At 55.9% G+C, this 23,419-nt stretch overlaps 1 long non-coding RNA gene across 1 annotated transcript in view; it reads left to right on the forward strand.

Annotated features, from left to right (window-relative positions):
* Positions 1-69: 69 nt before the first annotated feature.
* Positions 70-23,419, forward strand: part of LOC118974328 (uncharacterized) — a 66,486-nt gene continuing 43,136 nt past the window's right edge. The window contains exons 1-2 of the long non-coding RNA XR_005063873.1: positions 70-314; positions 6,315-6,402. This is a non-coding gene — a long non-coding RNA (uncharacterized LOC118974328). The remainder of the gene's footprint in view (positions 315-6,314; positions 6,403-23,419) is intronic.

The following is a 23,419-nucleotide window of genomic DNA, read 5'->3' on the forward strand; positions in this document are numbered from 1 at the left end:
AGCCGTCACTCAACGAGACCCCGCCTATCAGGGCCGGACCTCGTTCCCCGTGCGCCCGTCCACGGGCTTGGGGCCCGCCTACCGCGGGGACTGGAAACGCCGCCGCGCCGACGCGGGCGCCCGCGAGGCCCCGCCCACTCTACTTAAGGGCCTCGAGTCATCATGGCGGCGCGCATTGGGCCCCCGGACCCCGGGGGTTCCCCGGCTGCGGGTAAGCGTGGAAACTCTCGTCTGAAGCTCCGAATTTTCCGGACATCCGGGAATGCACTTTAGTCCCTGTGGCGGTTTAGCGCCACCTGCGGGCCGGCCTTCAGGTGAGAGTCTGCTGACCCTGAACGACCCTCGCTTTCGGCGCACCGGAAGTGCTTGTTTCTCTTCGCGGCTGCTTCCCGGAAGTGGTTCCTCCTTTTCCCCGCCCCCGGGGCGGTCCCGCCGTCTCAGACGGCCGGCTCCAGGGGCTAGGTTGTGGTTTGGGGTGTCCTGCAACTTTTTAGGGCGTGCCCGTGATTTTTGCCTAAGCTTTTCTGGAGAGGCCGGGCTGCGGCTCGCGGTAGCGTTCACGTCCTCAGTGGGCCTTGCGCGGGTGGCACGATCTCTCTGAGCTTCCCTGGTGACTCAGCTGCCGAAAGGGGTGGTAAAATCTGAATTGGTGGTAAAGCTCGTGCAAGTACCGTGCCCCTCCGTACACAGCCCGGTGGCACTGCTGGCTCTGGACAGACTCTAGGTGCAGCTTCAAATGGTGGCCAAGCCGGCTGACGCGCCCACCCCAATTCAATGGGCTCTGACCAATTCCTTGTCTCCTTAAACAATGCCTGTCCTGGGTGATCCTAACAAGCAAGCCCGCGGGAATCTCAGGCTTCGTGATGGAAGGTTCCCCGGGTCCCCTTTATAAAGGACAGACTTAGCACTCCCCGGAGCTACAGAACAGAATCCGGAAAGTGCAAGGCGGGCTGTTGTTTTAAGCACCACAGGAAGGGGGCGCTGCCCAAATAGGCTTCGCCTCGGGCGTGTTCTTTCTCCCCCGTTTGGGGTGCCAGGCTCCTGGCCTCTGGCCTACAGCACTGCCGGGTGGGGTGCTGCGCGAATTCCGGTTTCCGTTCCCATAAAGAGCCTCTGCCATAGCCGATCCCGAAGGCATTACGAGCTCTTTAGTAACACTAGGATCTGGCCGAGGGACGTTGGCGTGCACATCCCGGAAGCCCAGAAGGATAAGCGCTTCATTCCTTCCTTCCCTGCATCCCTGAAGGTGTGGAGCGTGGTCTTCCCACAGAGGAAGCCTATCACGGAGGAAGAATCCCAGGCCTCCCATCAGATCCGAAGCAGAATCGGCATGTTAAGAGCATCTCCAGGGTTTGCGATGCCTCCTGGAGTTTGCACCCTTGGTCTAACTCCCGGCGGGTGTGGTTTAAAAGGATGTGGCATCCGAAGTGTGAGGAGAAGCAAGCCTACAGAGCCAGAACCTGGCGTGGTGCGGGCAGAGGGATTGCGTCCTGCATTCGGGCCCTGAGGGAGGGATGACGGAGAAGACGAGAGCGTGTAACTGGGCAGCCTGGACAAACACCACCGCCACCGAGAGCGTGTAACTGGGCAGCCTGGACAAACACCACCGCCACCGAGAGCGTGTAACTGGGCAGCCTGGACAAACACCACCGCCACCGTAGGCGCCCCCTCTGCGTAGAGGACAGACAAGTTCCCCCTGTTCCCCACCGCACTTGCTGGTGAGTGAGAGCTCCTTGAATTTAAGTCTGGTGGCAAAACTTCAGAGAGTTCCATCGTCTTTTTAAACTCTCCCCTTGTTTCCCTTGCTANTTCATCAACAAATATACATGAACAAATATCAGCATGGTAAATCCAGTGAAGTAATAATAACTGCAACTGCTAACATTCATTAAGCCTTTACCACAAGTTAGTTAGGCATGATATAGTCATCATTTCATTCCTGGACAAACACCACCGCCACCGTAGGCGCCCCCTCTGCGTAGAGGACAGACAAGTTCCCCCTGTTCCCCACCGCACTTGCTGGTGAGTGAGAGCTCCTTGAATTTAAGTCTGGTGGCAAAACTTCAGAGAGTTCCATCGTCTTTTTAAACTCTCCCCTTGTTTCCCTTGCTACTCCGTGTATTTTCATGCCACTGATGAAAAACTTCAGCTCCCTAAGGTAAGGAAGAATATTGAATTCATTCACATCTGTCTTTGGAGTCTCAGCACCCTGAACAACAATGGGAGTATATAGTACATAATCAATAAATATTTATTTTGGATGTTGGATTTGAGTAAATTACCCTTGGAATGCAAGCGTACAAGAATTTAATTGCCCTGTAAGAACAGTTTCGCGTAATTTATTTGCCTGGTTTTGCTCGTTTATTTTCCTCAGTAATTTGGTTTCGGAGTGGTTGGTCTATGTAGCCATTGATCAAACATTTATGCAGTATCCATTGCCTAGCACACACTCTGCTGTTACAGGGCGTACAGAATTGACAAGAATTTAGTTCCTCTTCGCCCGGGATGTAGTCTAGTGGGCAGGCCGATAGCAGATCTAATAACGAGAGAGGCGTGCGCATGTGCAGTTGCAAAGCTGTGCCGTCGCCAAGCCGTGCACGGCCGCTCCGGATGCGCACACCGAGCCAGAGAGCAGGAAGCCCTTAGCTCTGGTCGCAGCTCCGTCAAAAGAGCAGCTGGCATCAAACCAAAGTGCCCACGCCCCTCTGCTCCCTTTCCCGTCCCAGCTTCTTCCCACGAGATTTTTCCGTGTGTCCCATATGGCCACACCTCAGCCCCGAGGACGAGACCTTATTGCGGAATCTCCGAGTGCGGTCCTTCTTCCGGCCTGCTCCCCAGTTGGTGTCATTGTGCTTCCCAACCTCGGCCTCTTACCACGCGTCCATACTGCTGTGGGATGTGAGTCATTGCTGAGGCAACACCCTCCGCCTCTCAGAACCTTGCGTGCTGGTCCCCTGACCTGGAAACACTAGAGGCCTGCAGGTTGATTGCAGGGGAATGTGGCCGGCCCACCTGGGCATGCCCGTGCTGTCTGCACGGGGCATGGAGGTACCAGGGCTTTTGGTGTGCCTCTGGGCCCAGGGGAGCCGCCCCTGGTTGAGGGAGCACCACGGAGGCCACAGGTTCCCCCGGCGGTCCTCTGATGGCACTTGCCGTCTGCACACAGAGAGAAAGAGGCTGCGTCCCTTCCCATCTCAGGGCAAAGTGCAGGCTGTTTTCCACAAAGACCGCCAGGTACAGGGAGCCACGCAGAAAATAAAGGCCCTTAGAGAGAGGGGGGGAAGGATGCAGGTGGGGAGAGATGGGGGGCAGCAAGGAAGGGGTGGCAGGGTACAGGGAAGTTGGGGAGAGTCAGGCCAAGGCCCCCGGTGTGCTGGCATGTCCTGAGCCTGTGGATGAAGCTCAGAGCATCCGGGACTCACTCCCTCACTGCACGCACCCTGTTTTTGTGAGCTCCTCAGAACTGGGGTTTTACATCTTGCAGGCAAAACAGTTGTCACAAGTACCGGTGAGTGCTTTCCCCCTGGCACGTGTTTCTTGTCAGAAACAGGCTAGAAGAACTGACTAACAGCACAGGCGGCAAACACGAGGCCTCCACCGTGTATTATCCGGCCCGGCCCCGTGTTTCTACCCAGCAGCAGCGCCGACCTCCTTGCCCCTAGTTAAGGAGTAGTGACGTGTATGTAGTCCTAACATTATGTCAGCCCTTTGAGGGCAACCGTGAGGCTGATGTGGCCCCCCCCCGGTGAAAATGAGTTTGACACCCCTGTCTTAAAGAAACAGGTGAGTCCTTTCTAAATGGGGGGGGGATATATATATATACATGCACACACATAACAAAACACTTTGGGAATAGACGAAACCAAAACCAAACATCCTTAAGAAGGGTAATTTACGACTGGATACATTGGAGAATATATACTCATCTATGGGTGGGTCTTACTTATGTGGGGTAGAAACTAAATACCCAGTCATCTCTGTTCAAGAGAGACGATTTTAAGATGTCGGACTTATTTATCAGCCTCACTTTAATTCAACGTGGGCAAGGTTCCAGATACACAATATTGTGCAGGGAGCTGAAACAACAGAGGTGGTCACGATCTTCAGTGTTCCTGTTACTGTGTTGGAGTCACTGAATGACCATGCTTGCCTTTCCTATTCCGTACACTGGAAAGCTAGAACGGATAGCCTTCCCAAATTTTCGTACTTCTAAAATACCTTCCATAGAAGGAGGGGTCAGATCTTGGTTGCGGGTGGCGGTGCGAAACGCATTACAGACTCATAATGTATTTTTAAAAGCCCGAAGAAGAAAAGACGGTCTGTGTCCTCCGCCCTGTACACCCTGGTGCGAAACATCTGTGCCCTTGAGCTAGACAGCCCCGGGGGCCTAAGTTGTCCTGGCTGTCCTTGAAATCATTTCAAAGCTCCCCTTTCTGCACTCGCGGGTCACTGCCGCGAGGCCTCCTGGTCGCCGCTGTTCCCGGAAGCCGTCCCAAAGCAGGCTGCCGTCCGATGAGAACGTGGGTTCCCGTTAGGAGCGAAGCTATGCAAGGGCATCGTTTCCCTGACCGAGGTCTTCACTGCCAGTAAACCATATCCCTCATCCTTTGCCCTCTTATTTTCCCCAGCTCTTTATAGGAAGCTTATTTAGTGTTTCGGATGTGGCAAGGACTGGACGAGGCACTCGATGTTTTTTTTTTCTCTTTCGTCTTAAAATGAACTCCATTTTCGATTCCCTCTTTTCTTGCGGGAGGGCCTTCGTGCGGTTTTCTGTTCGTGAAGCCCCACTTACACTTCTCAGGCGTGCCTGTGCCGCCTCGGTGCATCCTTTCGGACCCATGCAGCAGCGCCTTCGGTCAGCACAGGATACACGCTCTTTGTGTCCTGCACGGGGAATCCCGAGAACGTTTCTGACCCGCCGGTTCACCTGTGGCTCCTTTTGGACAGTGTCTGTCTTGTGCTGGTTGGTGCTCGCCAGCAAGAAAAGGTGGTTCCGGCAGGGGACCTGTTTCTCAGAGCTGGGCAGACACCTGTTTGACTCATGGACATCGCTGCAGCCCAGAACAGTGCCCACTTGCAAACAAAGATCCCGTTCAATACTGACCTTTGATTATGTGGTAGGCTCTCTCACCTCCCCAGTGACGTCTTCCCCCCAGTCGTGTGTAACACCCAGGCTGTCAGAAACTGTGTCTGAATAAGTGTACACACCGGGACCTGCCCCGGGCCTCGGGGCCACAAGTGCCAAGGACGTCTGTGGAGGGAGGACAGGCTTTGGGACACCTGTCAGAACGCACGCTTTCAACCTACCGTATTTTGCTGTGTATAATGCCTGCCTTTTTGCCCAGAGTTTTGAGGGGGGAAAATAAGGATGCGTGTTATACACGCACGGGTAATACTAACTCTGTATCTACGTAAATGTCTTTAATTCTTTTATTTATGCTTATGTGTGAAAAGGGTAACTCTAGAAAGCAAGAACGGTATCCTGTGCATATTGAAAAAGAATACCCTGGAATATGATCATCAGTTTGGTTTCTAAAAATAAGTAGATACACACACACATACATAGGTAATGGAATTAAAAACCAAAACCAAAGATTTTTTCCCCCCTGAAAGTTTGGCCCCCCAAATGTAGGTGCGCATTATAGACGGCAAAATACGGCGGCCCTGTTGTGAGCTCCCAGCCTGTCTCCATCACCTGTGGACACATTTCTACGGCTGCACGCATTTAGCTGTCTCCGCTGACAGTGCCCTGCGCACGCAGGCATTCTCCATGGCCCCCGTGCACACGGTGGTGAGCAAGGCAGGTGGGGTACTGCCCACGGAGGGAAGACGGGAGGGGAGGCCCTTGGGGGAAGGTGCACTGGGTGCTGGAGGACCCTCCCCAGCACCGGGGACAAGGGTCAGGTCCCCTGTTTGAGCAGCGTGATACCGCCACTGAGCACCGGTCCGTGGGATTCCGGGCGTGGGGGAGAGTTGGGCTCCCCGTCACAGAGAGAGCAGCCAGCTCACTTGGAGTTGTCCTCAAAGGTCTGCCAAGTTTTATCGAGGAGCCCGTAGAGAGGCAAACGGTACACCTGACGCCCGTGGGTTCCTCTTCCCCAGGCTGCCGTGGGGCCTGGGGGTGCCCGCTAGCTCGGCGGGGTAGGGGAGTCGGACTCCACTTCTGCAAGCCCCGCGGTTTCTCACGGGGGCGCAGCTGGCAGCACGATGATCGCTGCGCCCTGGGCAGTTGTCGTTCCTGTCCAAAATCAGGTACATGGGGGGGCAGGCCCTGCTTTCCGAGTGTGGCTGCTCATCGGTGCTCTCACTTCCAGGAGCTCTTCAGCGGCGGGAGGCTCCTCTGAGCGAGCGAGCGAGTGAGGCCGGGCTGCCAAGCCGTCGAACATGCCTCGGCTATTTGGGGTGAGTACTTTGACGAGGACCATATGTGTTTGGATTTTAAAATTCACACCCGTCCGTCTAAATCAAACCAGTGTGATTGAAAACCCTCCGTTTGCATATGCATCAATGCACTACGTACTAGCACGCATACTTTCACTCACAGACTGGAAGCCTCATGGATGTGACATAACGTAAGTCAGCGCCGGTATTTCTCCGTTCAAATCCAGGCTCTCCCGGTTACAGCTGTGTGACGCTGGGCAGGTCACTTAACCTCTCTGTGTCTCAGCTCCGTAATGTAGACACTGTGGGTAGTAATTCCAAATTAAAGGAGGTGGGTGAGGTCGAATGAGTTAGTGTAAGTCAGGAACGTGGAATGCCGTGTGTCACACACTCGGAACTGGCTAACTATTGCATTGTTATTGCCCTGAACCATAGTCACGTGAAAACCATGTCGTTCTCCAGATCAAAATAATCGTAAAATGCTTGTTTGTTCGTACAAGGGGGTCATGATGATCCTTGAACGAGCCCATGTTTCTGAGGCCAGATGCGTTAACATGCGCAAAGAGCACAGAAGGACATTTGTCCTGGCGTAACTGTTTCTGTCCTTATCCTGAGGCACAAGAATATTAACGTCCAAGACATCCAGGGTACTGGATCAAGGTCACATTTTCAAACAGTTTTAACATGTTTGCATGAAGCTTTTCGTTACCTGCAAGCTTTGAAAGATGTTGAGACACGCGAATGATTCAAACGACCAGGAAATTAGATGGTGAACATGGAAATGCGGTCATTTACGATATCTGTTCCCTCTTTGGATGAGACGTACACCCCCGAGACCTTCCGTTCCTTGGGCGTGAGCACGTTTTAGGATTCTAATTCATTTCCCTCGCCATTTACGGAACCGGCATCGGTAGGATAGTCATGTCTGTAAGCTACTGTGGCGTACATAACACCTTGAACTTGCACAACACAGGTGGCATGGATAGAACGCGATCTACGATCACCTTATTTTCCCCTTAAACCCCACACAGCAGGCGCTCCCTTGGAAAGACAAGCTGGTCAGTCGTAGGCTGCCTCAGAACTTTATAAATAAATAATCGCTTGGAAAAGACATCGTGAAATAATAGAGCTCCAAAGTGAAACGTTTGCTCAGGGTGTCTGTTACGTTGTTTCTCGGTGGAATGCGCATGACACCCCCCCGCCCCCATTGCCCTTGGCAGGGCTGTTTGAAATGAGGGGAGGTGCTCCGGTCTGCTCTTTGACCAGGAAGACCTCACACCTGTGTGCTCTGGTACCTGAGGAAGGTTGGGGGATGGCGGGGGTTGGTGGACAGGAAGAGCCCAGACCCCACGCACCTGGAGAAGGGAGCAGCGGGCCCCTGGGAGCCCCGGGGCAGGCTGGCCTGGACAGTCGGAAGGTGTTGGGTGGAAACAGCAGATTCTGCTTCTGATGACCGCACCATCCTGCTGCCAGCCCACGCAGGTCCTCGAGGCTCAGCAGCTGCCGGTCACCCCGGCTTCTAAACGCCCCCTGGTGTCCACCTAGAGTTCCCCGGCTGGCTGGCGACGCCAAGGATCGGCAGAGTTCACTCTGGGCACAGTTCTGGGGTGTGGGGTGCCGTGTGGCGTCTTACCTGAAGGGTATGCGTGTTTCAGGTCGCTTTGGGGGAGAGGGTGTGGGAAGAAGGGGCCGGGGGGCTCAGAGGGTGCCGTCGCCGTGATTCAGCCTCTCTGGTTGCAGGGCCATTTGCTCTGCCTGCGGAGGATGGGGAGATGGGGATCGCTGTCAGTCGTGGCTGTGGGAACAGTCGTGATTCCGGGAGCGGAAGGAAGGGGAAGAGGGAGCGCCGGGGTACCAAGACTAAGGGTGATGGCTCGGATTTACTGGGCGCAGCGCTGAGGCCTGCGGTGTAAAATCTCACGCAGCCCTTACAAGTGCGCGGTGAGGTGTACGCGTCGTTCCAGTCTCGGAGCTCGTCTGTGAAGACATTAGAAAGCTCGTGCTAGCGTGCCGTGCCAGGAAATGGCGGACGTGGGATTCAGCCCTACGCCGTAGGCATCCCACTCGGAATCCCAGCACGGGCTCACTTGTTTCACATGCTCATGGTGCAGTATTAACTGGAGACGACATGTGCAAGCTTCTCCTCCTCTGTTTCTGCACGTACGGCAAGTTAATGACAATCACAATGAAGACAACCCACCCGGCTTCGTCCTGGAGGTCATGGGAGGTGATGTGGAGGCCGTGTCTTGTGAACTGTCCGCTCTTGGTGAGTACAGGTTGGTTTTCAGCGGTTTGTGTCCCAGGAGTGAGACCACTGGGCAGTGGTGAAGTGTGCGCAGTCGCCAGGGCCGGGCGTCTGTTCCCTGGAGCCATGGCTACAGGGTGGGAGAGGCCGACCAGGCTTGGGGGCTGGCCCACTTCGGTGGTTCTCAGCCCAGCCGCTTACTCGTAGCAGCTGGGGGAGCGTTAAAAATTACCCATGCCCAGGAAGCACGCTGCTTTCAGAAAGCGCATTTAATTGGGCCCTAGCAGGTGTAGCTCAGTGGATTGAGCACGGGCCTGCGAAGGAAAGGGTCACCGGTTCCATTCCCAGTCAGGGCGCATGCCTGGGTTGCAGGCCAGGTCCCCAGTAGGGGGCGCACAAGAGGCAGCCAATGGATCGAGCCCTTGCACGTTGATGTTTCTCTCCCTCTCTTTCTCCTTCCCTTCCCCCTCTGTAAAGTGAAACAGTTTTTTAAAAAAGTGCATTTAACTGGTCTGCAGTAGGGCTTAGGTGCTGAGATATGTGCACATACCCGTGTCCACCTGCATCTGTGTAGGTGAATGTGTGTGTGTACACATGGGTGTGTCTGTATGCTGTGTGTGTGTGCTCTCCCAATGTGTAGTCCTCAGCAAAAATGACCGAGTTGAACCGACCGGTTTCTGGCAGTTGGGTAACCATCTGTTCACCTGGGCTGCTTCCAGCGACGCCTATTGCCCAGCGCCCCATCCGACAAGCACACGCCCGCCCCCGCCCCCTCCGTGCTGGGGTGGGAGGGGTCCGTAGCACAGCCCCGTGCTGGTGATGCTGGCAGGCTTTGGGAGGCTGCGTTTCTCCCCAAAGAAGGGAAAGGCAGCACCTGTGAAGGCTGTCCGGGCTTGCCTTGGGGTCCCGATGAAGCCCCGTGAGCAGGGGGGGCGCTTCTGCAGATGTTTCCACCAAGAGGACGTCCTGCTTGCTTAATGGAAATGAGAACTCTTCAAAAGAAGAGAACTCTGCCACCCCGCTGCGTCCTGCCATGCTGAGGCCCCTCTCCGCGCTCTTCCGCTGAGGTGCAGACCCCGGGGTCACTGTCTGTAATCACGGAGGGCGACCTCTCCTGAGTGTCATCCCTGGTTCCTAGGAAATCAGGTTCAGAAAACGACTCCCCAGCTTGGTCAGCTCTCTCAGCACTGGCGTTCCGATCGTCATGCGTGGCAGCCTGGCCCCTGGTGGGGACAGCGTGCCCGGCGATGACACATCTTACGATGCCTCCGAGCGCCACAGGTGTGACGCTGACAGAGAGCAGACCCACAGGTGCTCCAGAAGTCTCCCTGCAGGGGGCTTTCTCCACCAGGGTCCCATTCAGTTTGGGCCTCAAGGTCGGGGGCCGCAGAGCCTAGTCGCCCTTGAAGGACTAAGATGCTTCTCGGGCAGCAGCCCGGCTTCCACGGGGCGCACACAAGTCTGTGTTTGGTGCGCACACGCCTCCGGGGCTGTGGGTGTTTTCAGATGCCGGCAGTAAGGATTTCTCCTTGTCGCTGGGCGCCTTGTCAGGAGCGTAGGTCAAGTAAAGTGACAGGCGTCCGTGGAAAGGTGCCACAGTGAACCCAAGAAGTTCATACCCCAGCATTCCTGACTTAGCCTGTCCCTGGAAGCTGGCAGTCGCAATAAGGCAGGGCTTGTGTGATACGCCAAAGGGCCGACGCCACAGCCCGTAGGAGGTGGCGGTGTTCGTGGCTCCGTTCCCCGTAGGACGATGGGTGAGAGTCAGAGACCGATTTTCGTGTGCAGGAGATCCCTCCTCTTCTGTGTCTCACCAAGGCCCTTTACGGAACAGACCGACCCGTTTGCTGGTTTCAGGGGTCACGCTGTGGCTGTTGGCGGTGTGCTTGGCCATGCCGTGTGGCTCCTCACCCAACGTGCTCCTGGGATTCCAAACAGAAAGGGTGACTCTTAGAAAATTACATGCACAGTCCAAGACATGTCTACTCCTGTCCTCACCCAATCTAGAAAGGGAAGGTCGACCCATTTCCCCAGACTCTGTCTGAGGCAAGGGGACAATGCCATCCGAAGGGTTTTTCCTGACCCTTCCAGGACCTGCCGGACGTCCCTCCTCTGTGTTCTTGGTGCTCCGTGCACCTCCCTCTGTTGTGACTCATGTGGCCCATCGCGCTGTGTTGGTCTGTTTGCAAGTCCTTCTCTGGTACCAGACTGGAGGGCGGGAAGTACGTCGTACTCGTATTTGCATCCCCGGCACTTAGCCCAGCAGTGAACACGCAGTGGATGTACCAACACCCTTGAGGGAAGCCATCGCGGATCGCACACTGAGGAGGAGCCGGCGTATCGGATCAGGAATGGGCTCCTCGCCGAGGACGCAGTCCGCGAACTCGGACACTCAGGCTGAAAACATCGACCGACCTACGGCCGCCCGACATTTCCCATGGATAAGGTGCTTTGGCTGATCCGGCGTTTGGAGAGAATCAGCTCCTTGCCGCACCTGCTTGGGAGACTGAGGGGGGTTGGGAGAGCCGGTCCAAACCCGGTTTTGCTCCCATCGGTCCCTGTTGTAAGGACTCTCCTCCCCACAGCTGTCTCAGTGGATCTGACCCCGGGCAGAATGTCTTTCAGCCGCCCCCGGCCTGAGCTTGGTGGGTACACTCTCTGGAATAATGTGATACTGTGTCCCACCCAGGGGGCCAAACACCAGCATGTTCTGAAGTCCTAGAAAGTTCTGGCTCGTCCCCTGAGCGAAAATCACAGCAGACACACTGATTTCCCTGCGCGTGTTCGGAGAAGTGCACGCCCCCTGGCTGAGTCCGTGGGCGCCCATTCGGAAAACGCCCGGTGGCCCTCACTTCCAGCCCTGCTCACCAGCCCTAACCCCTGTCATCACTACAGCCACAGGACACACAGATGGGTACAGTAGGCAGCGGTCGCCGGACCAGACACACTTTATAACCGGGCCCACAGCTGCGCCTGGACAACCCATAATGTTTGCAGAATGTTTGCTTCCGGGATTTCTCTGCAAGGATGAACCCACCCCTTTAGCCGTGTTACGGCGTATTCGCCACTGAGATATTTTGCTGTTTGCTTGACGAACGAAATGCGAACCGGCATGTCGTGCCCGAGGCACTCGGCAACCCCAGACACCTGGGAAGCCCATCACACACATGCCCTTGAGTTCCCAAGCCTGCCCAGCCATCAATTTTTTAAAAATTTAGTCCTCACCCAAGGATGTGTTTATTGGTTTTAGAACATGGGAAGAGGAGCATGAGAAAGAGGGGCAGAAACCTCAGTTGGTTGCCTCTCGTAGGCTCCCCAACTGGACCGAAACTGAACCTGCTGCCTGGGTATGTGCCCTGACCAGGAATTGAACCCTCAACCTGTTGGTGTGCAAGGTGACGCTGCAGCCACGTGAGCCACCCAGCCAGGGCTCTCATCGTCCTTTTAAACATGCCCGTTAGCTGTGCCCTGAGCTCCATTCTGAACTGCTGGGTCCAGAACAAATTTATTCTGTCTCCCCACCTCGGTGGTCTGGACAAGCTTCTTAGTACGGAATGCAAATAGTTATAAAACATTCTTCACTGAGCAGGGAGAGCCCACAACGGGGCATACTGATTCATGTTCTTCCCTTTTTAATGTCCGTTTTCTGGCACTGATGAGTCTGTGCGAAATATTCTTCTGTCTGCAGTACAGCCCCTCTGTCTCACCTCCCCTGAGGCACTGAGTTGGTGACGAGGGAGCGCTCTCTTCCGTGGAGCTCCGATTCCGCTCGCTCCGCCCACCGCTGCTCTGTGCTCTGACGAGAACACCGCCCTACTGTGTGCCCCCTGCTCCGGGTGTCCCGCAGGCAGCTTGCCCCTGGGTTTCCTTTCTCTGCGACAGGCGCGCTCTGTGCCTTTGCCAGGGTGTCTCCGTGCCACGCAAAGGGGTGTCGTGCACCGCGCTTCCGGCCCCAGGGAGCACAGTGCTCCGAGGAGCATTCTACACATGCCCCGAATCCCAGGCACGTCCATCCATGTGGGGTCCTGGGGAGTGACCCAGGTCCCCAGGGCCGACTCTGGCGCTGGTTCCCAGTGTTTCTCCCTCCAAAACACAGGCATGCAAGCATCGTCCAGGGTTCTTCTTTTTCTCTTCTTCGGTCAAGTGTCTCTGTCGCGCGTTCGTGTGCCGCTGTGAGGGGCATGTTTCTGCAATACGTGCGTGTTGTCATGCGGGATCTCCGTCAGCGTCTCCCCACACTGGCGGCGGGCGGCGCTGATGAGAACGTGCCCTGCCACGCGTGCCGCCGGTGTGGCCACGTCCGTGTGCTTTCTCCGTCTTGATTCCTGTTGTGGCAGCCAGAGTCCCAGTGACTCCTGTGTAGAACCATGTAACAAAGAGAGTGTCCTTACAGCCAGGTTCTTTTCCCATGGGCAGCTGCATCTTTGCAGTTAGAACACTTGTGAAGGTAACACAGTGGGGATCGGGCTGAGCATCTCTGTAAGACTGCTGTCTCGGGAGTTTCAGTTTTCTCTCTAGAAAGATCATCTCGTGCACCTAACAGGACCTGTGCCCTCCCGAGGCCGTGTCCCACGAGCGCAGGGCTTCCCTGACATTTGTTTGGAAGGTAAACTCGGCCAAGTGTTAAAGATGTCTGTGGCAGGCAGACGTCTTTCATACAACAGAGACAGGCTGAAAGGGGGAACGCCGGAAAGGTTGGCAACTGCCTGTTCTTCCTAGAGTTTACCGGTTCCCGGGTGAGGTTCATTTTCTCTGAGTCCGATCTGCGCGTGCTCCTCTTCCCCTCCTCTGGGGGCGAAGCAGAGACAGTCTGGGCAAATTGTGTGCTTGTCGGCACGGAGATGGGGAATACGTGTAAACACACATGCAAACACACACACACACATACTGAACACACCATTCGGCGGCCGTGCATGCCTGCATATGTGGCCGTGATGCCCGGTTGGGCGGCAACATGAATGCTGGGAAGTAGCACCTGTGCACGGGTGCGGTGGAACGGGAGGGCATGAGGCTACAAGAACCCACCACTGAGGCATCGATCAGTGGAACGATGAGTTGGTGTTTCCTCTCCCTCCCTCCCTCCCTCCTTCTCTCTGTGAAAGCAATACATTTAAAAACAATGTCTTTAAACCCGGTAACGGGTTGTAAGGGCGATGGCGAATGGAACCCCATATAAGATCATTACATCAGACCACTGTGTCTTTAGCATAGGAACGTCCGTGAACCAGACCACGTGGGGTGGTTCATTCAAACAGACGTTTTCTGAGCCTGAAAATTAGAACAGGATATTGACCGTGACCAGATAGTTTGGTCTCTTGTGTTTCCACGCAGGAAATGCTTCATCAGTTAACTTTATAGGACTGTGTGGAGGAGGGTCAGATTTCCAAGTCTGGGCTCTGGGTCCTGGGTGGATCACCTAACTCTCTGTCTTCGGCAAGTTCATTTCCAGGGAAGACCTTCAGCCCAATGCCGTCAAGAGGTGCCGCTGACAGCCAGCCTTGTACTGGGCTGCAGTGCCGAGTGCAGACAGAATGTGGGGTTGGGAGTGTGGTCCGCACGGAGTTCAATGCCCCTGGAGAGACGGCGTGAAAGTAGATAGTCCTGGCTTTAAATAGCAGCGCACAGACACTCTGGTTTTAGATCTTTGTGGGTGAGAGATGAAGCACTCCTCAACTAGTAACTCCGACTCCTGGAGTGGTACTACTGAGTGTCATTTCTTTCCTGTCCTTCTCTGTTGGATTGCAAGACAATCGAGTCTCAGGCTTTCCTCGGTGTAATGAATCGTGGAGGCTAGAACTCTTTCTAAAAATGATCCAGTTTGCCCTTGAATAACAAGACACGGTGGCCCGATTGGTATTCAGCGGGCTGCGTTTCTCCCAGTGTTCTGCGCTGTTTCCCAACGACCCACTGAATATTTACCACCTCTTCTGAAATTCACAGAAGCAGACGTAGGGAGGAATTCCAGGTGAGAGAGAAAGCAGGAGACCTCACCGACCCTGGGTGAGCGAGTGCCCACAGTGTGCAGGGGACCGAGGAGATGGGGTGTAACGGGAGGGCCGATGGGGCTTGGGGGGACGGGCAGTGCGGCTGCGCCCTCCACGTGCACGTGGACTTCACCTGTGGGAGCCGTGGGGGCCTCTGCGCCACCCAGGCAGGCCAGGAAGCCTCAGGCGGCATCAACACTTACAACAGGCAGCTCCGTGCCTGGTGGGCTGTGGGCAAGGGCTGTGGGCAAGGGCTGGGGGCAGAACAGGGTGGGGAGGAAGGACTGAGGTGCATTCAGGGAGGCAGCCTTTGGCAGTGGGTGGGAGTGTTGGAGCGGCACACGGTTCCCGGCTCACCCACCTTTCCGGAGGACACGTTCAGGCTTTGGCAAGAAAAACTTGGAGCCCTGGCTGGTGTAGCTCAGTGGATTGAGCACAGGCCTGGGAAGCAAAGAGTCACCGGTTCGGTTCCCAGTCAGGGCACATGCCTGGGTTGCAGGCCAGGTCCCCAGTTGGGGCACACGAGAGGCACCCACACATGGATGTTTCCCTCCCTCTCTTTGTCCTTCCCTTCCCCTCTCTCTAAAAAATAAAGAGAGAAAATATTTTTTAAAAAAACCCTCAGAGATAAAGCAGCTATTCCCAGGACACAGAGCTTCAAGGGATCACTATCCCTTGTCCCCCAGATGTGAGCCAGTCTGTGCTGGCTCCCAGCAATGCCGTCACTTCTCCTGTGCACTGAAGGACCCGGCCATCTCTGAGGGGTGCGCTTCCGTTTCCTGTTGCCCAAAATGGTACCCTTCCTCACGGTAAGAAACTGCTTGACCCACAGGTGGCATCGTCATCCTGAAAGGTGGATGTCGGTGTTCCTGGGAGTCGGGAAACAACCCAAGGAGAGAGGACAGGGCTGGTTAGACCGTGCACCACGCCTGTCCCCACCGCCACACTGTGGGTTTTATGGGCAATGTGGAGAGAGGCGTCGGGACGTGGCTTCCGCGGGCTCTCGCTCAGCCCGCCCTGCTCCTTCCTTCTCTGTCATGTCCCCATTCAGGAGGGGAGCCTTGTGCCTCGTCGGTGAGAGTTGGTGCTCTCACAAAGCTCCGTCAATCACTAATACGCATACAGACGGGACCTAGGACAAGCCACGGGAAGCTGCGGGTGGCCGGGAACCATGAACCAATGAGTCGCCGTGGTGTCTGCCCTGAAAAGGCTTAGAGGAGAACAAAGTGGACATCGCCGGTGGGTGAGAGTGTTCTTCTCGCACCATCCGACACGCTCACGGGGCCGTCACGGCAGAGTGGGGAAGACAAACGTGTGCCGTCCCTGGGCTGCGCGGGAGCCCCGGCAGGAGAGTGAGAGACCCCGAGGACAGGGTCTCTCCCCGAGAGAGGAGAGGACAGGTTGCGGCAGCATCCCAGCACTTCTGCTGGCCAGGAGTCCGTGCCCTTCCCGCTGGGGAGGGAGGAGGACGTTGCCGCCTCGCACGCGGTGTGCAGTGGCGCTGAGCGTCCCAGGCTGCCTCGGCACCTGCACTCCCCGGGGGGGGGGCTTCTTGGAGCTCCCACCCACAGGGGCTGTCCGCCCCCCTCCAGTTCTGGCAGGCCTTTTACTTAGGCCTCTGGCATCTGGACGAAGCCCAGGGCCGTGCTGTGGCCCCCCCCCCCCCGGGACTCCCTGGTGAAGCCCCGTCTTGGCTCGGCTGACCTCACGCTGGCCCACCAGCCGGAACGCAGGGGTCTCACACATCCCAGCTGCGTCCATTGGAGCTGCCTGTTGCAGGAGGCAGCGTGAGCCCCGCCACAGAATCCCACTGAATACCACAGACGTTATGCTTTATGGTCGGTACCTCCCGAGTGGGGAACCGTGAACGAGGTGTGATGAGAAGGAAGGTATGTGAAATACCTCACGGGCGAGGCGGTCCATAGACACGAAAAGCAAGTTCTTTCCCCTGTCTGTTGTGCGTCTCTCCCTTTACTTGGGAAGTGGACGTGAATGTTTATTAGAGGCGCTGAGTCCACGGAAGCTTCTGGAAAGGCTCTCAATACGAAACAGACCATGTGTGTGTGTGTGTGTGAGTGAAGATAGGGAGGCGAGGTCACAGTGCTCAGGGCACGTTTCCGAGTGGCCGTGGGGAACAGTGACACCACCCTGATCCTCAGAGGTAACAGGTTCTCTTAACGGAAGGGCAGCTCGGGGCTCTCACGGGTGCTGCCTTGGAACGTGGTGATGAACCTCTGTTTCCCATGCAATAAGGTCAGGAACACCTCAGCCACGGCCCGAGTGCACGAAGCACAGGTAGGGACATAAGGACGACGCCGTGGTGATAATTCCAGAACACCACACCACGGAGCAGTCGGTGTCAGGACTCGACTCCAACCGCCCGGCCGGTGCGGGAAGCATCGCCCACTCACGATGTCCCCGCATCTTACTGAGGATGCGGAAACCGCTCCTGTTGTTGGTATTAAGGAGGAAATAGACAAATAACAGTGCAACCTAGAGGCAATACCTGACATAAATGCACAGGGAACAGGATACAAGAGGGATGCATTCGTGTCGTCTCAGCTAGACTTGAGTCTCCCCGAACTGTTCTCTCCGTTGCTCGTTTGTTAGATGAGGCAGTGAGGTCAAGGAGAAGAATACACCGGGATTTTCTCTGTCTCCACTGGACTCTATGGTTCTGCGCCCAAAGTGGTTTGATTTCGCCACGCACAGGAACGTACAACTGTCCTTTGGGTGGTCCCTACCGGCACGTGGAGGCACCATTCAATGGGATGTGGTTAACCTCTCGAAGGGGCTGCAAGTGTAAATCAAGGGACCCCACCATCATGGAACGCGCTGGCTGAAGACCATTCCAAAGTCCCGGGTATTCCATCGAAAGGAAAGCGGGGTATCTGATCAGGAGCGGAACGACTTGGGAGGCTTGCCTAACGACCTGGGATTTTTGACATGTTGCCCGGAGGCCATCAAGCAGGGTGCAAGGCCCAGCCCAAGAAGGCCAGCATTCCTCGGCATGAAGCCACTCTGCCTTCAGGTCAGGAGGACCAAGTAAGGACCGCAGGGTGCAGCCTCACCCGACGTCCACTGTAAAAGCCTTGTGACGCAGCCAAGTGCCGGACGCCTGTGGGAGGCAGGTGGGCCAGGGCTGGACAACGGTTGGCCTGGGGGCTCCTAAGCAGCTACACAAATACCTGGTGGGACAGTTCTACAATGATCTAATACCCCATGCTCCACACATGAATACACGGGTTGGGTGTGCACCTGCCGTTGTGGCCTTTTCCTGTTTGCACAACTTACACTGCACACCTGCAGACATGCAAAGCCCCCGAAAGAACCCATCAAAGCCTGTTCAGTCGAACTTGCTGTGATTTTAGCCCCAAGGGGGCTAAATACGGAGTGGATAGTCTTAGCGTTTTATAACCAAACTAAACGGGGGAACACCCTAACGCCAAAGACTTCAGTCGTTCCGTGACCAAGGTTGTAACTCTTGAGAATTGACCAGCCTGCTCAATAGCCATGGAAGAGATTGGGGAAAGAAAGCCCGCTCTTTGTAGAAAATCGTAGTGATAAGTATAAAGCGAACAACACTCTTATTAATCCAATTATTTTTTAAACGTGAGCTCCCAGCTGTAGGCAGAGGTTTCCTGCTTTCTCTTCTGCTGGGAGGCTGGGACACAACACTGGGGAAGGCACAGTCCCGTATCGTCATGCAGCCGACCGCAGGCCACCGACACCACCCCCCGCCCCGGTGGGAGGTCCTGCCGGTCATAGGTGCCGGGACCACAGTTGGCAGCATCCTCTGCATCCAGTTGTGGTGCGTGCTCTATTCTACCCTGGCTTCCCAAGTCCTCGAATCCATGGAACCTTCCAGAATCCCCCCCTCCCCCACCACGTAATTGCAGTTTGGGGGAAGCCAGCTGCTGCTGTGTCACGGAGGATGTGGGGTGCCTGCAGGCCGTCAGGGAACACACAGCGTGTAGAAACAGAAGCTGCAAAACCTGAACAGAGGCAGCCGGTCATCGCTTCTGTTGGGAAAATGCGCTTAGCACTCATTCCAGAGCAAAGGACCTTCGGAGAGCTCTTCCTCCCATTAAGTGGCCCATAGATTTTTTTATGATGGCTGTGCAGATCATGATAACGAAAGGTCATGGCGTTCGTCTCCTCCTCTCTGCCCGCCAGCCTCCGGTGTCAAAAGGCATCTTGGAGCTGCTATTACGGACTTAGTGGTGCGCTTTTTATTCAATAGTGATGGTGCTGTGTCCTGAACCACACAGGCCAGCCTTTGGGAGGAATCTGTGGTAGCGAGCGCCCCCTGGTGCCGGGTGTGCAGAATGGCACAACCTCCTGGCACAGGGGGAGCTGATTCTTGGAGCAAACACAGAACCTGGGGGCAGGAGAGCAGGAATCTGAGCAGAGCCACGCCCAGGAAGGAGAAGCTGAACACTGGGTGCGGCTCCGATGGACGCTGGACGGTACAGCCGTTGAAGGACGTGATGGGTGGACAAGTCAGGCGGCCGTGTGGGCGGTGGGAAAACGGGATGCCACCCTCAGAGCGTGGGGTATGCATGCAGTCAGAGTGGATACCGTCCGGTCTTCACGGAGAGGACGCCAGGCGTCCTGGGACGGGGGTGGGGGCAGAGCAGGAAGGCCTCCACGCCCCACCACGCCTGCTGTCCCTCGGTGGGACCTCACGCTCCCTGCCGCTGCACCTCGGCTCCTCGGGACTGGAGGTGCGGGTCCCCAGGGGCAGGGCACGGCCTCCGGGGACCCAGAAAGAATCCCTTGCGCTGTAAGCCGTAGCTGCTGCGCGGGCGCTTTGGGGAGTTGTTTCCAGCTGGCAAGAAATGACCCTCGGCAGTGAGGCATGCTGTTGGGCGGGGAGTTGCCTGACACGGGACCACCTGGGCAGGCATTGTTTTCCGGGACCACCGCCTCCTTCTCTTCCCTCCTCTGCACGGCCTGGGTCCGCTGCAAATGCCCTCCCCCGGCATGCGCGCGCCCATCTGCCTGCAGGGAACCTGGCGGGTGGTGAAAATGAGGTCCACGTCGCGTCTGCGGGTGGTTACTTTGTATTATCAGTTCGTCTTCTAATGCCTTCCCTTCCAGAATCTGCATGATATTTACCAAGAATAGGGAGGTTTGCGGAGTCATGTATCCAAAAGAAATAGAACATAAGCGTGATCCATTGATAACGTAACCAAAGCGTTATCATTTAAAAGGAAGAACCGATGGGCACAGGTACGCAGACACATTTTCGTAAGTTCTTTCCCCGGGGTCCCTTGGCAATTGCCCGGAGCAGAGAAGCCGCGTGCCGTGGTGAACCCTCATTTGTGGCTTTCGTCCCTGTACAGGTGAGTTCTGTCCATCTGCTACACACGATTGCTACACAGCTCCTCTGGGTGGAAGTTTCTATCATGGGCTTTAATATTTTCTTCTGAAAAAGAAACTAAAGATTTACTCGGATGCCTTGTGTGCCCTCTGAATTCGTGTTACGCACGATTTCCATGTGAACGCTCCTAACCGACTTCTGTGCACTGCTTTATCAGTAACCAAAGGTAACGCAAGGGAATTAGGTCGCTGGGGGTTTGCTGGGAGGTGAACCAGCTCAGTTGTCCCTGCAGGGGGCACTGTCGTACAACACAAAAGCCCAGTCTGGGCCCTGCCCTCAGGACTTTGCCCTGCGCTCTTCTGGTTTAAGCTTCTTGATTCAATGTTTCAAAAATGTATTTCCCACAGTGTGACGACAAACGGGCTGGTTTATGACAGTATTTATTAGCAACTGATCTTGTTCCTTTATGGTAGAAGAATATGCAGAGTTTGAACTTTTGCTTTCAAGCATTAAATTCTTATTTTTAGCTCACCTCTTTTAAAGGGCACCCAAATAGGAAAATCATGGCTGCTTTTGTGGGAGTTTGTTTTCAATATTGTCATTGTTGTTGTTGTTACAAAAGCCCACGCGCCACAGGTGTGTCGAGCCGTGCTGGGTGTTGCTGAATCGTGCATCTGGAGGGGAAGGTGCGTGAGGGGCACCCTGCTGGGTGGCAACGTCCTCGCTCCTGCCGGGGTCCCCGGAGCCCCAGCCTGGCCTGTTGACAGGCTCGGGTGGAGACTTTCTGGGTGAGTGCCTCCGCCACAGCACCCCAGCGGGATTTCGGACCGTGATCCTCCGCCTGAAGCCTTGGAGCCTGCGCTCTTGGAAAGACCTGGGGTTCGCATCCTGTTGCCAACCTGAGTTTCCACTTGGAGTGAGAAGACAGCTGGCCGCCCTCAGCCTCCTCCACGGGGACGTGAATGCAACTCTGAGTCTGTGCCCCACCGGCCAAAACCAAGGGAGGGAGCGGACGAGCTCCCAGAAGCCTGCGGTCCCCAGACTGGGTGGAGGCCCGCGTGTTGCCCACTCTCGTTCCAGCCCTTCCTGCAATATAATTCTGTCTGTCTGTGCAGGGATGTCTGACGGCCACCCCAGCGAAGCAGTCGGCCAGTCAGGCATCTGGGGACGTTGCGGGGTGGCCCTGTTCCCTTTCACAGAGCAGCCCGAGGCCTCATCCCAGCCCTGCGGTCCACCCTGGGCGCCCATGTCGAAGGCAGGCTTTGCATGTATTTCCCTGGCTCTCCTGTCCCCTTTCTGCAAGTGCAGTGGGTGACGTGTAGAGTTTTGTGTGTCTGAGAGCCACCGCAGCTCGTGAAGGCCACATCCTTCAGGGGTGCTGCCAACTTGGTTGGCTCTTTTCCCCCAGCCTGTCTGAGGTGTAAGGGACCAAGGAAATGGAAGACATTTAAAGGGTGCCGTGTGATGGTTGGATGTACGGACACAACGTGAAAGGGTTCCCCCATCGAGTCAGCTAACACATCCTCACCTCACATAGAAGAGCGCGCGCGCGTGTGTGTGTGTGTGTGTGTGTGTGTACGTGTCAGTTCCACGCCAGCAAATGTATCATACACTATAGTAGTGTCAGCTGTCATCAGCACATCGGACACAAGACCCTCGCACCTTACTCACCTCACCACTGAACGATTGCACCCATTCACCAAAGTGTTCCTCGTTCGCCTCCCCTCACCCCCTGCCAGCAACATGTTCGCCATCTATTATCTTGAGGGCGGCTCTTCTTTCCCCATTTCACACACAAGCAGTGCTGTGTGGCGCTTCACTTTCATCGTCTGAGCTACCGAGCATCGTGCCCTCGCGGTCCATCCATGGTCACAAACGGCAGGACTTCCTTTTTCAGGGCTGAATAATATTTCTGTTCCTACCTGAGTCGGTCTTGGGCGGTTGCCTAGTTCTAGCCGATCACTGACTTTTTCTAGGTTGTCCAGTGTTGCCCAAGAATGGTTCTTGGCTCATTCTTCTGGGTATCGGACTCTTGCTTCCAGCTGCTGGAGAAGTTTGTTTGTTTGTTTGTTTGTTTGTTTTAACTGATTCTCTCTAGAACCACTTAAAGAGGATTTTGTAAGCATCCAGACTGACAAGCGCTGTGGGGAAACGTGTGGAGGACAACAAACCCTGTGTTCTGCGCCAGCAGTCCGTGTCTGCGCGGCGACTGTGGCAACGCACAAGTGCTTTCTGTGTAGGGCTCGGCCTGAGGCCCCAGCTCCACTCACGACAGAGCGAGAGACAACACGTGCTTGGCCAGCCTGCGGGGGGTGGGGGTGGGGGGGAGATGCATTCCTGTGCACCTCCCGCCTGCATCGCATCCCCGCCTGCTTGCTGACTGCCTTCCAGATCTGTCTAGCCACAGCAGCTTTACACTCGTGATTTTTTACTTTTTCAGTGTTCTCGGGACCCACTGGATTATACAGGCACGCCCTCGGCTCCCACAGCTGTCCCCATGCTGAGCACGCAGAGGCCACGCTAAGGCCAGGCTCGCCCTGGTTGGTTCCAAGAGCAATCCGACCTCCCCCCGTCCCCGCCACTTCCTCACGGAGCCACACGGCGGCTTTCCGGCATCCCGAAGTGACGACATTCAAACAGACTCACAGTTTGTTTTAAAGAGAAGAATGAACCCCAGAAACCAAATCCCAAAGGCGCATCCTTCCGGTGTCCACAGCAGGGTCTGCGAGACCTGGGGAAGGGACACAGAGGAGGGGCCAGCGAGAGAGAGGAGGCGCTGGGCGACGCTCTGGGGGAGGATGCCACCGCCTGACACAAGGGAACATTCCCGTGTGTAAGGAGCAAAACCAGAAGCATGCGTGTCCTCAGTAGGTGTCCGCCTACTTCATGCCCGAGGAGCATGTGAACCCGGCGAAGGCACCGTGTCAAAGTACGCACCGTGGCCCTGGCTGGTGCAGCTCAGTAGGCTGAGCGCCGGACTGCAAAGGCAAGGTCGCCGGTTCGATTCCCAGTCAGGGCACGTGCCCGATTAGCAGGCCAGGTCCCCAGTAGGGGGCGCATGAGAGGCAGCAAGTGCACGTGGATGATTCTGTCCCTCTTTCTCCCCGCCTTCCCCTCTCTCTAAAAATAAGTAAATAAAACTTATTTATTTATTTATTTATTTACTTTTAAAAATGGAAGAGCACACTGAGGACCCGAGCAGATGCAGCCGACCTGCCTCGATACAAGAAGATGCACAGGCTGGCAGGGGGGTCCGAGGCGCACCGCCCCCCTGCCCCGTCCTGCCCTGGCCCGGTACGGTATGTGCTAAATCCATGAACAAGTAGATGGAGAGCCTGTGATGTAGTGCACACAGTTGCTAGGAGCGAGGGGGAGGGACTCTCACACCGGACTCATTTTCACACTAGCTTCGCGATCTCTCGCCCGTTACGGGAAACTCACCCCCTGAAAGTCGCAGTTCCGCGGTTCGTCACGCAGGCGCGG

This window comes from Sturnira hondurensis, unplaced genomic scaffold (genome assembly GCF_014824575.4).
Source record: "Sturnira hondurensis isolate 20B ecotype Veracruz unplaced genomic scaffold, ASM1482457v3 Scaffold0019234, whole genome shotgun sequence".
Taxonomy (NCBI): Eukaryota; Metazoa; Chordata; class Mammalia; order Chiroptera; family Phyllostomidae; genus Sturnira; species Sturnira hondurensis.